Genomic DNA, 13,112 nt, shown 5'->3' on the forward strand with positions numbered 1-13,112 from the left:
CAAAATTTTTGTATAATATTGTGCCTTATAAGAGTCAAACACGAGACGTCCAAGATTAGCAAAAAAAATGCACAAATTCAAACCCCTATCGTCATGGATGTTGTATGAAAATTATAAATGATTATTATTTTTTTTGTTTTTCTCTACATTAATTCATTGGAATCACTCCACTTGATGATAAATAAGATTGTTGTCTTCTATTTTTGGTGAACATGAATGCCAATGAACATGTTTATCTTATTAAAACACACAATGTACTGCTTCAGTATTATAATTCTTTCTTTCATTAACTCACTATTTTTACAATGAATAAATGAATGGAATTGATTTACAGTCTGTATGGACAAAACTACAAACAACTGAAGTTAGTGTTACGTATATTACAATTGAATTGAATTGAATGAATTAGAAAAGTTTGCTTGCAAACTCTTGCATGGCCTCTCCTTTAATTGAAGAAGAAGCTGCAAGGTCTTTTAACTCTGATAAGCTCCTTCCAAGCTGCAAAGCCACCTTCATTTCAAACATCTCCCCATTCTCTCTCTTCTCCACTTCTTCCTCCAAATTTGATTCAATAGACTCTTCCATGAGCTTAAAGAAACCAGCATTGCTCCGGTACATCTCAAACACCATTCCAACTTGCCCGCCATGCTCAAATGCATTCACGACGGTTGACAAAGCGCCACCAACAACTCCAAGCACCACAGCCCATGAGCCATGGTTAGGGCTTCCCACCAAAGCCGAGCCAATGGCTGCTAGACCGGTTAGTAAAGGGCCCGAAATGGCTAACACCTTGTTCAATTTCAAGAACTTTTCACCTAACCTCAAGTAGTCTTCCTCGTCTTTCCTCTTCAAAACCCCAACTATCTCTCTCATTTCCTCTTCCAACTTATCGTCCCAACCATTCCTATTATTAATCTTTCTCCCATTGTATCGTGTCGCTTGTCTTTTCTCCTGATGCAGAGGCCACCAGACGGCAGGTTCTACAGTTTTAGGGAATTTTTCAAGCATCACGCCTAGTAAGGGAAGCGGGTAGGCCTTGTCAAGTGCCAAAACCTTTTCCATTGCCTTCTTCACATCATGCATGGTTGGATTCCCAATGCACACCATCGTGTGAATTTCTTCGTGGAGTTGGTTAAACAACCTAGAAGCGTTTCGTTGCTCTTCGGTGAGTTGAGATGGTTGAATCTTGTTCATGATTAATAACATCCCAGTAGCCGCCAAATATAACAAAGTGGAAGAGAGCTTAAGGGACACAAGGGCAGCGCCACCACCTACACCGGTGGCTGCAATGCCCGCCATTGTAGCGGCTGTAAGAGTGATTGCATTAATGGAGGTTAAAAGAAGGCTATTCCAGTTTTTTCTTTGCTCTCCAATATTCTTATGCATCTCCACTCTATCCACGATAGCCTCCATGATCGCATAAAGCTTTGCTATCACCGTAGGATCAGAAACCTTAGTATCATATTTAGGAGAAGAGTTAGTGTTTGTATTTGTGTAACCACTTCTCATTTCTAATTCTTCCACCAAACCTCTAGTTTTGGTGAGGTTGGGAAGAGAAAGTAGACCTCCATGGTGGAGCTTCGGCATATGGATGGCAGCTCTGATAATCTCTCTCCGGCAACATGAAGACGATGAAGTCGATGAGAACATCAAGCTTGAAGCTTTAAGGCTGGCCATAATTTATTGGCTTTGGATTAGAAGATTGGTTTGTGTGAGAGGTAGTTTTATATCTTGGTGTTGACAGTATTGAATGGTTTAGGCTTGTGATCGTGTGGATCGATATTTAAAACCTAGTTGTGATTTGGGTTATGGAGTTTAGAGTTTGATTGAAGGGTGTATTGAATTTGAATGGAAATATGTGGCTTGGCATATATATAGACAGAGGTTGGGGTTGACCTGCAAAGGAGCAACTGTTCAAAGTTTTGATTTGGTATTCCATTGTTTAGAATATTACCGAGTCTTTGTTTTGTTTTGTTTTATGTATTATTTTGCTTCATTGATTTCAAAAAACACAATAACGAGTTAAGAACCTTGAAACAGTCCAACTCAACCGTTTTTTTGTCTTTTGCCATTCCTAAAACAGAACTTGTACTAATGACAACGACACATATGGAAAGCATTCATGTTTTGGGTAAAGTATGATGGATCTCAAATATGGATTCATATTTTAGTTTATGTTTGTGTCTTATATTGTAAAAATATTTTGTGTTCGTTGCTCAAATGATATGTAGAGTGTAAATTTAGCGAGATGAATTTGTTCATATATTTCAATTATGAATAATTTTTTTTGTACAGAAAGCCATCAACTTCATTTCTATTATCCATTATAATATTAGGAATACAGAAATCAAATACAAAATGTGTTACAGAGACCAAACACAAAATAAAAAATAAATGTCTCACAATGTAGGCCCCACTCCTTAGGAGGTATTTGTGTTATGTACTCAGATTTATTGCTATTAACAATAATGCTATAATAATAAGTATTTGTCACCTTAATTGAATATTAATGAAATTTATGTAAGGCCGCCCATAATTGTCATTAATATCCAATCAAAAACACTAAATGCTTAATTATCCAAAAAGGCAATTTTGAACCAACTATCAAATACCGGCTGGTCAACGTAAGAAAAAAATAAAAAAATAAAACATAAAATAAAACAAAATAAAAACTCACAAATAAAGGAATATTATTACTGTTAAAAGTTTTATTTTGTTGCATTTCACACTTATGAGAAATATTTTAAACTAGAGGTGTTTGCAAAAAGTTCTGGGATATATAATAGAATAATCTCTCTTCATAATAAGACTGTTGATTTCAAAATGAAACCATGCCACATTTGTTTTGACTTAAAATATTTTATATAAAAATATAATTTTCTTACAAAATTGATTTTACACACAAAAAAAATGTTTTTGTTTTAAATTTCCGGCTTTTGGTTGACAATTGGAACAAAAACATTTTATTGCCTAAAAGAGAAAATTTGATTCAATAAAGTGTCATTTTTGACTTTTTAATCAGTTAAGATATTTATTTGAAAATGTTAAATGTGTTGAAAAGATAGTGAGTGAGAATCAACTTTGTAAAAATTGGCTTACGAAATTTTTAAAGGTAAGTCATTTAAAAAAAAAAATTGATGCAAAAATATTTTTCTTAAAAAATATTTTACTTTTTTTTTTTACTTTTTTTTTCCAACCAAATAATGAAAAATGAGTAAAATATTTTTGACAAAAATATTTTATGTTGAAATAAACGGAGCCTACATGTAATTCATAGTGCTGAGACTATCTTAATCTTGCCACAATAGCTTTAAGAGAATTCATAGTAGACATAATATTTGTACACATTAGACAATTATCGATGTTAGAATAGCTTTAGCATAGCTTTAGCAGACTTCATTATTATTTGTATAGCTTTATGATAGACTAGCTTTAACTTTATATTATTAATTGTATAGTGTTTGCTTTCGGTGATAATGGTGGTATCCAATGCCCCTTTCTCTCTCTATAAAGAGAGCCTTCATCTCTTTGTAAATCACACAACATAATACAAACATTTCAGAGTCTCTCTCTCACTCTATAGCTTCTCTCACTCTCTCAAACTAATCTTTCATGGTATCAGAGCCCAGTGTTACATTTCTGGCAATTTTCAATTTTTGTGTTTAGTCCCGTACACAGTGGCATACATCAAAACGCTCGGAATTTTCTCACGATTCCAACGGCACCTAGCCCGTTCTCAGAACACCCTCCACGCGCCCACACGCGCCGCCTCTACCTTCTGCGCGTCGCCAGCTCCGCCACCACTCTCACACGCGCCCGCACGCGCCATTTGTTGCCACTCACCTCCGCCACGCGCCTCCACGCGCCCACACAACCGCGGCTGACGTCAGCCCTGCCACTCCCGTACGCCGCGCCTGCTATCGTGCGCCTTTCGTGCGCCGCTTCACTACATTGCACCCGCGTGCGCCAAAACGGCTATTGTGCGCCGCGCCTGCGCCTGTTTCGCTACCGTGCGCCGCCGCCTTTCTGCTAACGTGCTCCTCCCTGCACTCTGCTAACGTGCGCCGCTGACATCATCTCTGTCCAGCAGCCTTTTCTGGCTATTTTCGACCTTCCGGACTCACTGGTACACTCTGTTTTACCAAATTTTGCTCCTACAGGTCTCTTCCTGTTGCTTTAATCCTACTTAACTAGTATTATGGATCGTCTTGACACCTCCCATCCCATTTCCGTTATTCTGAATGGTTCAAACTATGTTCTGTGGGCCCAAGCCATGTCTTCCTTTCTTAAAGGCAAGAAGCTCTGGCGAATTGTCACCGGGGATGTGACTAAACCAGTCAAAGACAGTGCCACTACTGAAACTCCTGTTCTTACTGCTACATATGAAGACCGACTTGAGGAATGGGACAGTAAGAATTACCAAATCATTACCTGGTTTCGTAATACCTCTGTTACCTCTATCAGTCTTCAATTTGGCCGGTTTCAGCTTGACTCTGTAACTACTCCTGCGAAAGACATCTGGGATTTTTTGAAAGAACGATACCAGACTACTGGTCTTGCCCATCAATATCAACTTCAGAACCAACTTCACCGCATGCGTCAAGAATCCACTCAGTCCATTAATGACTTCCTTTCTCAAATATACTCTGTTTGGGATCAGCTTGCTCTTTCAGAACCAACCTGGCATGACCCCGAAGATGCAGTTTTATTTACTAACCATCGCAACCAGCAGAGGTTGGTGCAATTTCTCATGGCTCTTACCCCCTCTTTTGAGCCCGTACGTGCCTCTCTGCTTCATCGCCATCCCTTGCCCACTCTTGAACAAGCCATTTCTGAGTTGCTATCAGAGGAGACTCGTCTAGGTACTCTTCAAACTCATCATGTGGACTCTGTTCTTGCCACTCCTCCGTCCCGGCCATCATTTACCCAGCGGACACCTGCTTGCCTCTATTGTCAGAATCGGGGCCTTCCTTCAACCCATCTCCTGGTCAATTGCCCCGTCAGATCCTGCCGCTACTGCAACAAACTTGGTCCTGGTCATCTGCAACAGGATTGTTTTCGCAATCCATCTCGCTCATCCTCCAATAGCCACTCCTCTCGCGGTGGCTCTTCCCGGGGAAGTTTTCATCGTTCCGGCAACCAGTCTCATCACACTGCTACTTCTGCTTCCGGGAATCAGTCTTATCACACTGCTGCTGCTGCTTCCGGGAATCAGTCTCATCACCCTGACACTGCCCCCTCTGTAGGGTTCTCTGAGTCACCTGCTCCATCTACCCCTCACTTTTCTCCAACGGATGTAGAGGCCATGCTCAAACAACTTCTCTCCTCATCTGGTACACCTCCTCCTACTGCTTTGTCTGTCATCCCAGGTAACTCTTCTTGGTATTTTGACTCTGCCTGTTGTAATCATATGACCTCCAGTTCTACTATCTTTTCTTCCTTATCTTCATCTCCTCATATTCCCTCAATACATACTGCTGATGGTTCCCTCATGTCTGTTCGTCATGTTGGTACTGTTTCCACCTCTTCTTTATCTCTACCTCACGTTTATCATATCCCTGCTCTTACCTTAAACCTTATTTCCATTGGTCAATTATGTGAACTTGGTCTAACTGTCACCTTTTCTGCTACTGATTGTTTGGTACAGGACCCTCAGACAGGGCAGACTATTGGGATCGGCCGTAAGCGTGGACGTCTCTATGAACTCATTCACCTTCATGTTCCTGCCTCTCCTCAGATTGCTGCTCCTACATCTACTTCCTTATTATCTCCCTTTCATCTTTGGCATTGTCGCTTAGGGCATATTTCTGTTACTCGTTTAAGGTCTTTGGTTTCTAGTGGACAGTTGGGTCATGTAATTCCCGATAATTTCGATTGTATACCCTGTCAACTTGCCAAACAACCTGCTTTATCATTTAATAAGAGTACTTCTGTTTCTCTTGCCCCTTTTGATCTTATACATTCGGATATTTGGGGGCCCTCCCCTACTACTACTATGGGGGGATCCCGCTATTTTGTTGTTTTTATTGATGATTTTTCCCGGTTTACTTGGCTTTTTCTCATGAAAAATAGGTCTGAACTTAAACACATTTATTATCGATTTGCACAAATGGTTCACACCCAATTCTCCAAAACCATCAAAATTTTTCGCTCTGACAATGCTATGGAATATCGGGATTCAGATTTCCTTTCCTTTCTTCAGCATCATGGTACACTGCCTCATCGTTCCTGTGCTGGCACGTCCCAGCAAAATGGCCGCGCTGAACGGAAACATAGGCATATTCTTGACACTACTCGCGCTCTCCTTCTCTCTTCTTCCTGTCCTGAAAACTTTTGGGGAGAAGCTGCTCTCACTGCTGTTTACACTATCAACTGTGCTCCTACCCCTGTCATCCATAATCAAACTCCCTTTGAACGTCTGCATGGCACTCCCCCTCCTTACGCCAATCTCCGGGTTTTTGGCTCTGCTTGTTTTGTTTTACTTCAATCCCATGAACACACCAAGCTTGAACCTCGCTCTCGTCTTTGTTGCTTTCTTGGGTATGGAATTGAACATAAAGGTTTTCGCTGTTGGGATCCTCTCTCTAAACGTCTTCGTATCTCCCGCCATGTCGTTTTCTGGGAACACCAAATGTTTTCCTCGCTATCCTCCTTTCACTTACCCGGACTTTCCACTACTGCACTGTTTACTAATCCTTCCATCGATCTTTTCTCTGCTGAATTTGATACAGGTTCCTCCTCCATCGAGACGCCCTTGCTCACCCCTGATCCTGTCCAGCCTGCTCTACCTGAAGGTCTACCTCTGGTTGCCACACCTCCTTCTCCACCGACTCTTCCTCCCACCGATCCTCCTACGGGTCGACCCCGCCGGGTAACTCAACCTCCTATTCATCTTCGTGATTATATTGTTGGATCTGCTGCCTTCTCTACTTATGAACCTACCTCCTATCGTGAGGCTTGTACTAATCCTCTTTGGCAGCACGCTATGACTGATGAACTCCATGCCTTGGACAAAGCTCATACTTGGGATCTTGTTGATCTTCCTCCTGGCAAGACTGCGATTGGCTGCAAATGGGTTTACAAAATCAAAACACATTCTGATGGCTCTATTGAACGCTACAAAGCTCGTCTTGTTGCCAAGGGTTTCAACCAAGAATATGGCATTGATTATGAGGAGACATTCTCTCCTGTTGCTCGGCTTACCTCTGTTCGCAGTTTACTTGCTGTTGCTACTGCTCGCCACTGGGGGCTCTTTCAGATGGATGTCAAAAATGCTTTCCTCAATGGTCATCTTCTTGAAGAGGTCTACATGCAACCCCCACCTGGGTCCACTTTTCAACCTCATCAGGTTTACAAACTACAGCGTGCTCTCTATGGTCTCAAGCAAGCGCCTCGTGCTTGGTTTGCTAAGTTCAGTTCTACCATTCATGACTTCGGATTTACCTCTAGCTCCTATGACTCTGCTCTTTTTATACGGACTACTTCTCATGGTACTACTCTTCTTCTTCTGTATGTGGATGATATGATTATCACTGGTGATGATCAAGCTGGTATTCTCCATCTCAAACAATTTCTCCACCAACAGTTTGAGATGAAGGACCTTGGTACTCTTAACTACTTCTTAGGCCTTGAAGTCTCTCATGATTCTACTGGTTCCTATTTGTCCCAGGCCAAATATGCATCCGATCTTCTGGCTCGAGCTGGTCTTACTGATTGCAAAACTGCCTCTACTCCGGTTGATCCCCAGATTCGTCTCACTCCTCTCGATGGGACTCTTCTCTCTGATGCTACTCTTTATCGCCAGCTCGTCGGCAGTCTTGTCTATCTCACAGTCACTCGTCCTGACATTGCCTATGCTGTTCACATTGTCAGTCAGTACATGTCGGCTCCTCGCACTCCCCACTATACTGCTCTACTCCGTATCCTTCGCTACCTCAAAGGCACTATGTTCCATGGTCTTCACTTCTCGGCTTCTTCCTCTCTTGACCTACGTGCCTTTTCTGATGTTGATTGGGCTGGGGATCCTACGGATCGACGCTCCACCACGGGCTTCTGTTTCTTCTTAGGGGATTCTCTTCTTGCTTGGCGTAGCAAAAAACAATCCCTCACTGCCCGCTCTAGCACCGAAGCTGAATACCGAGCTCTTGCGGATACTACTCAAGAACTTCTCTGGCTTCGCTGGCTCCTTGCTGATATGGGTGTTTCTTCATCTGCTCCTACGCCTCTCTACTGTGACAATCAGAGTGCCATTCAGATTGCTCACAATGATGTTTTTCATGATCGCACCAAACATATTGAGATTGATTGTCATTTTATTCGCCAGCATGTCACCTGTGGAACTGTTCATCTTCTTCCTATTGCTTCAGTCGATCAACCCGCTGATATCTTCACTAAGGCTCATCCTCCTGGCCGCTTCAATGATCTTGTTTCCAAACTCAACTTGGTTGATGCTTTCCCTCCTTGAGTTTGCGGGGGGCTGTTAGAATAGCTTTAGCATAGCTTTAGCAGACTTCATTATTATTTGTATAGCTTTATGATAGACTAGCTTTAACTTTATATTATTAATTGTATAGTGTTTGCTTTCGGTGATAATGGTGGTATCCAATGCCCCTTTCTCTCTCTATAAAGAGAGCCTTCATCTCTTTGTAAATCACACAACATAATACAAACATTTCAGAGTCTCTCTCTCACTCTATAGCTTCTCTCACTCTCTCAAACTAATCTTTCAATCGATAGAAAATGTTAAATATACAAAATTTTCACACAGAAAATTTATACAGATTGATATGTCCATGACATGTTTTTGTAATATGAACAACAGTGATTAGCTTTTAATCTACAATCAATAGATTTAAGGATGTGCTTGAAGAAATATTGAAACTGATTTTTTTCATTATTAGAAATGATGGGGTATATGTACTCATACACAGCACACTAACCTCACCTAACTAACACTACAACAAATAGCAGAATTGGCGACTAAAGTTTCTTTTTTCGTCGCTGAAAGTAGTAGAATTGGCGACTAAAATGGAATTAGTCGCCAAAATTGGTCACTTTTGCCGACTAAAACAGTTTAGTCGCCGAATACAAGGTTTTTAGCGACTAAAAGGCACTTTAGTCGCCGAATCTGGGGGTTTTAGCGACTAAAGGTAGTTTAGTCGCCGAATGTGACAGTTTTTGGCTACTAAAATAATTTAGTCGCCAAAAGTGATGGTTTTGGCGACTAAAAAACAGATTGGTGGCCGATTGTAGGTGTTTTGCCGACTAAAAACATATTGGTCGCTGAAAGTGAAGCTTTTTGGCTACCAAAAAAAAATTAGTAGCTAAAAACTGAGTATTGGCGACTAAATTCAGTTTAGTAGCCAAAAGGTGACGTTTTGGCGACTAAAAATAGGTTTAGTCGCCAAAACTGCATATTTTTAATTGGAACTAATTTTTTTAGCGACAAAAAAATCATTAGTAGCCCAAAATAATAGAATTGGCGACTAAATAATGGTTTTAGTCGCCAAAAGTGGCCTAAATTTTTTTTCAATAAATAATTTATTTTTTATATAATTTATATTGAATAAAAATAATTATATTTATATAATTAGTTTTGTATTAATACCGATTAATATACTATATAAATAATATATATTGCATATACATTCATGTGATGTTATAGTGGCATAGTGGAGGGAGTGTTTGGTTAAACGTTTAGAATGTGAAAGGGGTCAGTGGTTCGAAACTCAGAAAATGCAAAGAAATAAGGTTTTTTTTTTTTTTCACGGAATACCTTTGGCGACTAAAATTAGTCGTCGCCAAAAGTGTTGCTTTGGGCGACTAATCACTTTGGTCGGCGATTCATGGCTATCAGCGACTAAAATATTAGTCGCTGAATGTATAATTTCCAAAAGTGTAATTCACTATTGGCGACCATCACTTTCGTCGCTGAAACACCTGTTTTTGCCGACTAAAACTTGTTTAGTCGCCAATACCTCTGCCGACTAAGTACTGGCGACAAAATGGGCGACTAAAAAATTTAGTCGCTGAATCTAAAAAATTCACTTTTGGCGACTAAAGAGGGACTTTTGGCGACTAAAAATTTAGTCGCCAAAGGTGATTTTTGTTGTAGTGTAACCATATATCTAACTATTATAGTATACACAACACACTAACCTCACCTAACCAACTAACCATATATCCAACTAACTAAGATATTGTTACAATGTAAATAACTCACACACACATACATACACATGCACAGCTAGGTCTGTAGCTCTTTTGTTTTATCAGTAAGGATTGAAGCTTGAGTTGTGGCTGTAGTCATAGCCTTTTCAGCGTTAGGCATGGCTTTTGCTTTTGTAGTCCTGATTTCCTCAGCCCCCTGCAAGCTGATGGGAAGAGTGGTGACCAGAAGCTTGGCCTGTAAATAATGAAATCTGGATGCTAATAAGGGCTTGGTAAAGATACCAACTATTTGGTCAACTGTAGGCACATACTGAATTACAATTTTTTTAGCACACACATTGTCCCTAATAAAATGACAATCCACTTCTACATGTTTTGATCTAGTGTGAAAAACAGGGTTAGAAGCAAGGGCTATGGCTGAGAGATTGTCACACCATAGAAAAAGTGTGGTGAGAGCAGAAATACCTAACTCAACAAGAACCATTTGCAGCCAACTATGTTTAGCAGTGGTTTGCTTTTTATGAGATTAGAACCAAGAAACACACAATAGCCTGAAGCAAACTTCCTATCCAACGTATCACTTGCCCAATTAGAGTCTGAAAAGGCTTGTAGATCAAAAGAACTGGGACTGAAAGTAAGACCATTAGAGAAAGATCCTTGCACAAATCTGAGGATCCTTTTTAGAGCAGCAAAATTGCAATTGGATGGAGCATGCATATGTTGACAAACTTGATTGACAGCTAGAGACAAATCAGGTCTTGTTACGGTCAAATATTGTAAAGCTCCCACCACACTCCTATACAATTCAGGTTGATGAAAAGGAAGAGCATCAGAATGACTGATAACAGGCTTGACAGCTATCGGTTGCAAGGCTTGCAAGAAGAGATACCAGCTTTGACTAAAATCTCAGAGGCATACTTGTAATGAGAAAGAACATAGGAGTCACCAACAGATTTAATACAGATGCCCAAAAAATAAGAAATGTCCCAAAGCTTTTTCATGGTAATGAAAGAATATATGAATTTAATTGAGCATATTGCACTTGATAGAGCTTAATGGAGAAATAAAGATTCATGTAGGCGACTTCACTTGATTGGGACACTAGGCTTATAGTTTGGTTTGGATGTATAGCTTGTATAGAGGATAAGCATATAAGTGCAGAAAATTAAAATTCTTTTGCAGGGAATTGTAACAACTCCAATATTATATGCCAGGGAGGAGTTCCTGCAACTGTGTGAAGTCGTTGATCGGGGATTCGACAACCCTGCAGACGTAGATCTTGCAAGTTTCTATGTTACATTCTACATGTTATGCATATTATGCACGATTCAACAAACTACGTGTAGCTATGTATGTCAAATGTATGTATATACATGCACAATCACAGTGATTCCTTTTTTTTTTTTTGTTTTTTCCCAAAGAAACATAGTTATGATCCTCCTCTCTGCTCCCATTCTCTCATGAATTTAACTATTTTTTTGTATCTTAGTTCTATTTTTTCTCCTAAATTATTGGATAGTATTAACTTGATGTCTATGTTTCATTGGTCACCTACCAAAGTGTGTCCCGTGTAAATTCTTAAATTTAGCTTCAAACTGTGGTCATCTGAAGACATGTTCACAAAGCACTGGTATCGGATGCATCGGATGCAGGTTTGTGTCCAAGGTCTTCCTAAACTTACATATCAGGAAATTAATGTTTGCATTTAAAAGGTAGGCATGAGTATGGGGACACGTCTTAAATGTACTTTATATTAAATGGGATTTAGAAAATATATGGAATTTATTTCTCCCATTTGAGTGAGATGCTAAAAATGTTTCTTCATTAGGAAATGTGACTATCTTCTACTTCAAGCTTCATATGAAATTAGAGAATTTAAGTGCCTAAATTAGATACGAGGATGATAATGCAAGTGAATCAACATGGATTTGTATTCATTCACCCTTCTACTTTATTAAACTAACGAACACTCTATGCAATTGAAAATATAGGCTCTCGATTACCTTGGACGGAGTCCGGGAATACAGAACCAGAGAGCTAGCTGAGAATGATGATGAGGATGTTCAAAAATCAAGCCGAGCACTGGTTGATCTAACTCACCGAGTCATTACAAGAACAAAGTAGAGAAAGAACATCGATTCCTGCCACAATGATTTCTTGCGTCAGCTTTTCCTTCAATTTTTTTTTTCATTAATGGTTTTGTGAGGGATTTATTTCCTCAATATCATTCTTTCTGTTTTGTTTTCTGTTTTAATCTTCATATAGTTATGATGAAACCAAAAATATTCTTCAAAACTTGATGTCAATTGTAATATTCGGTAATATTATTTAGGAATTTGATAAATAAAAATAACTTTATATTAGTTTATTCAGTTCAGATTTGTAATCCAGCTGATTACAAATACAATAATCAGCATATGTTTGGGTTTGTGAAGTGAATTTCAAAAACCAGATTCAGCTTTGCTCGTTTTCATTTTTCAGAAAATACTTTTCAGAAATTTCTACTTTGTTATTTTCCGTGTTTTTTTGGTTTTACTGAATTTTTTTAATATTTTAAGCAATTTTTTTACTTTTTAGACACATCTAACATAAATACATCTAAAAAGTAAAAAAATTGTAAAAAAAATCTTTTAAAAATTCACTAAATATCAAAAATACAAAAAAAGTACAAGAATTTAGTATATTTTTTGTATTTTATGTATTTATTAATTTTTTAAAATATTTTTTCACAAATTTTTTACCTTTTAGATATATCTAACCAAGGTGCATCTAAAAAAGTAAAAAAAAAAATGTTTAAAATTTAAAAAATATTCACTAAAAACAAAAGAATACGAAAACCAAAAAACTCAATTTTCAAAAAACTTAATCTAGAAAACTCAAACCAAACACACTGTTACTATTCTTCAATATATATGTCAATGCCAAAGTTTGGTTGTTGGTGC

The 13,112-nt window shown here is 38.9% G+C and overlaps 1 pseudogene across 1 annotated transcript; it reads right to left on the reverse strand.

The window, feature by feature from the left end:
• Positions 1-261: 261 nt before the first annotated feature.
• On the reverse strand, positions 262-1,849 carry LOC145800070 (putative F-box protein At4g22030 pseudogene; annotated as a pseudogene). Its single transcript, XR_014341393.1, has one exon. The product of XR_014341393.1 is annotated as a putative F-box protein At4g22030 pseudogene (transcript).
• Positions 1,850-13,112: the final 11,263 nt, after the last annotated feature.

Source organism: Camellia sinensis, chromosome 9 (assembly GCF_055761805.1).
Source record: "Camellia sinensis isolate YWXY chromosome 9, ASM5576180v1, whole genome shotgun sequence".
NCBI lineage: Eukaryota > Viridiplantae > Streptophyta > Magnoliopsida > Ericales > Theaceae > Camellia > Camellia sinensis.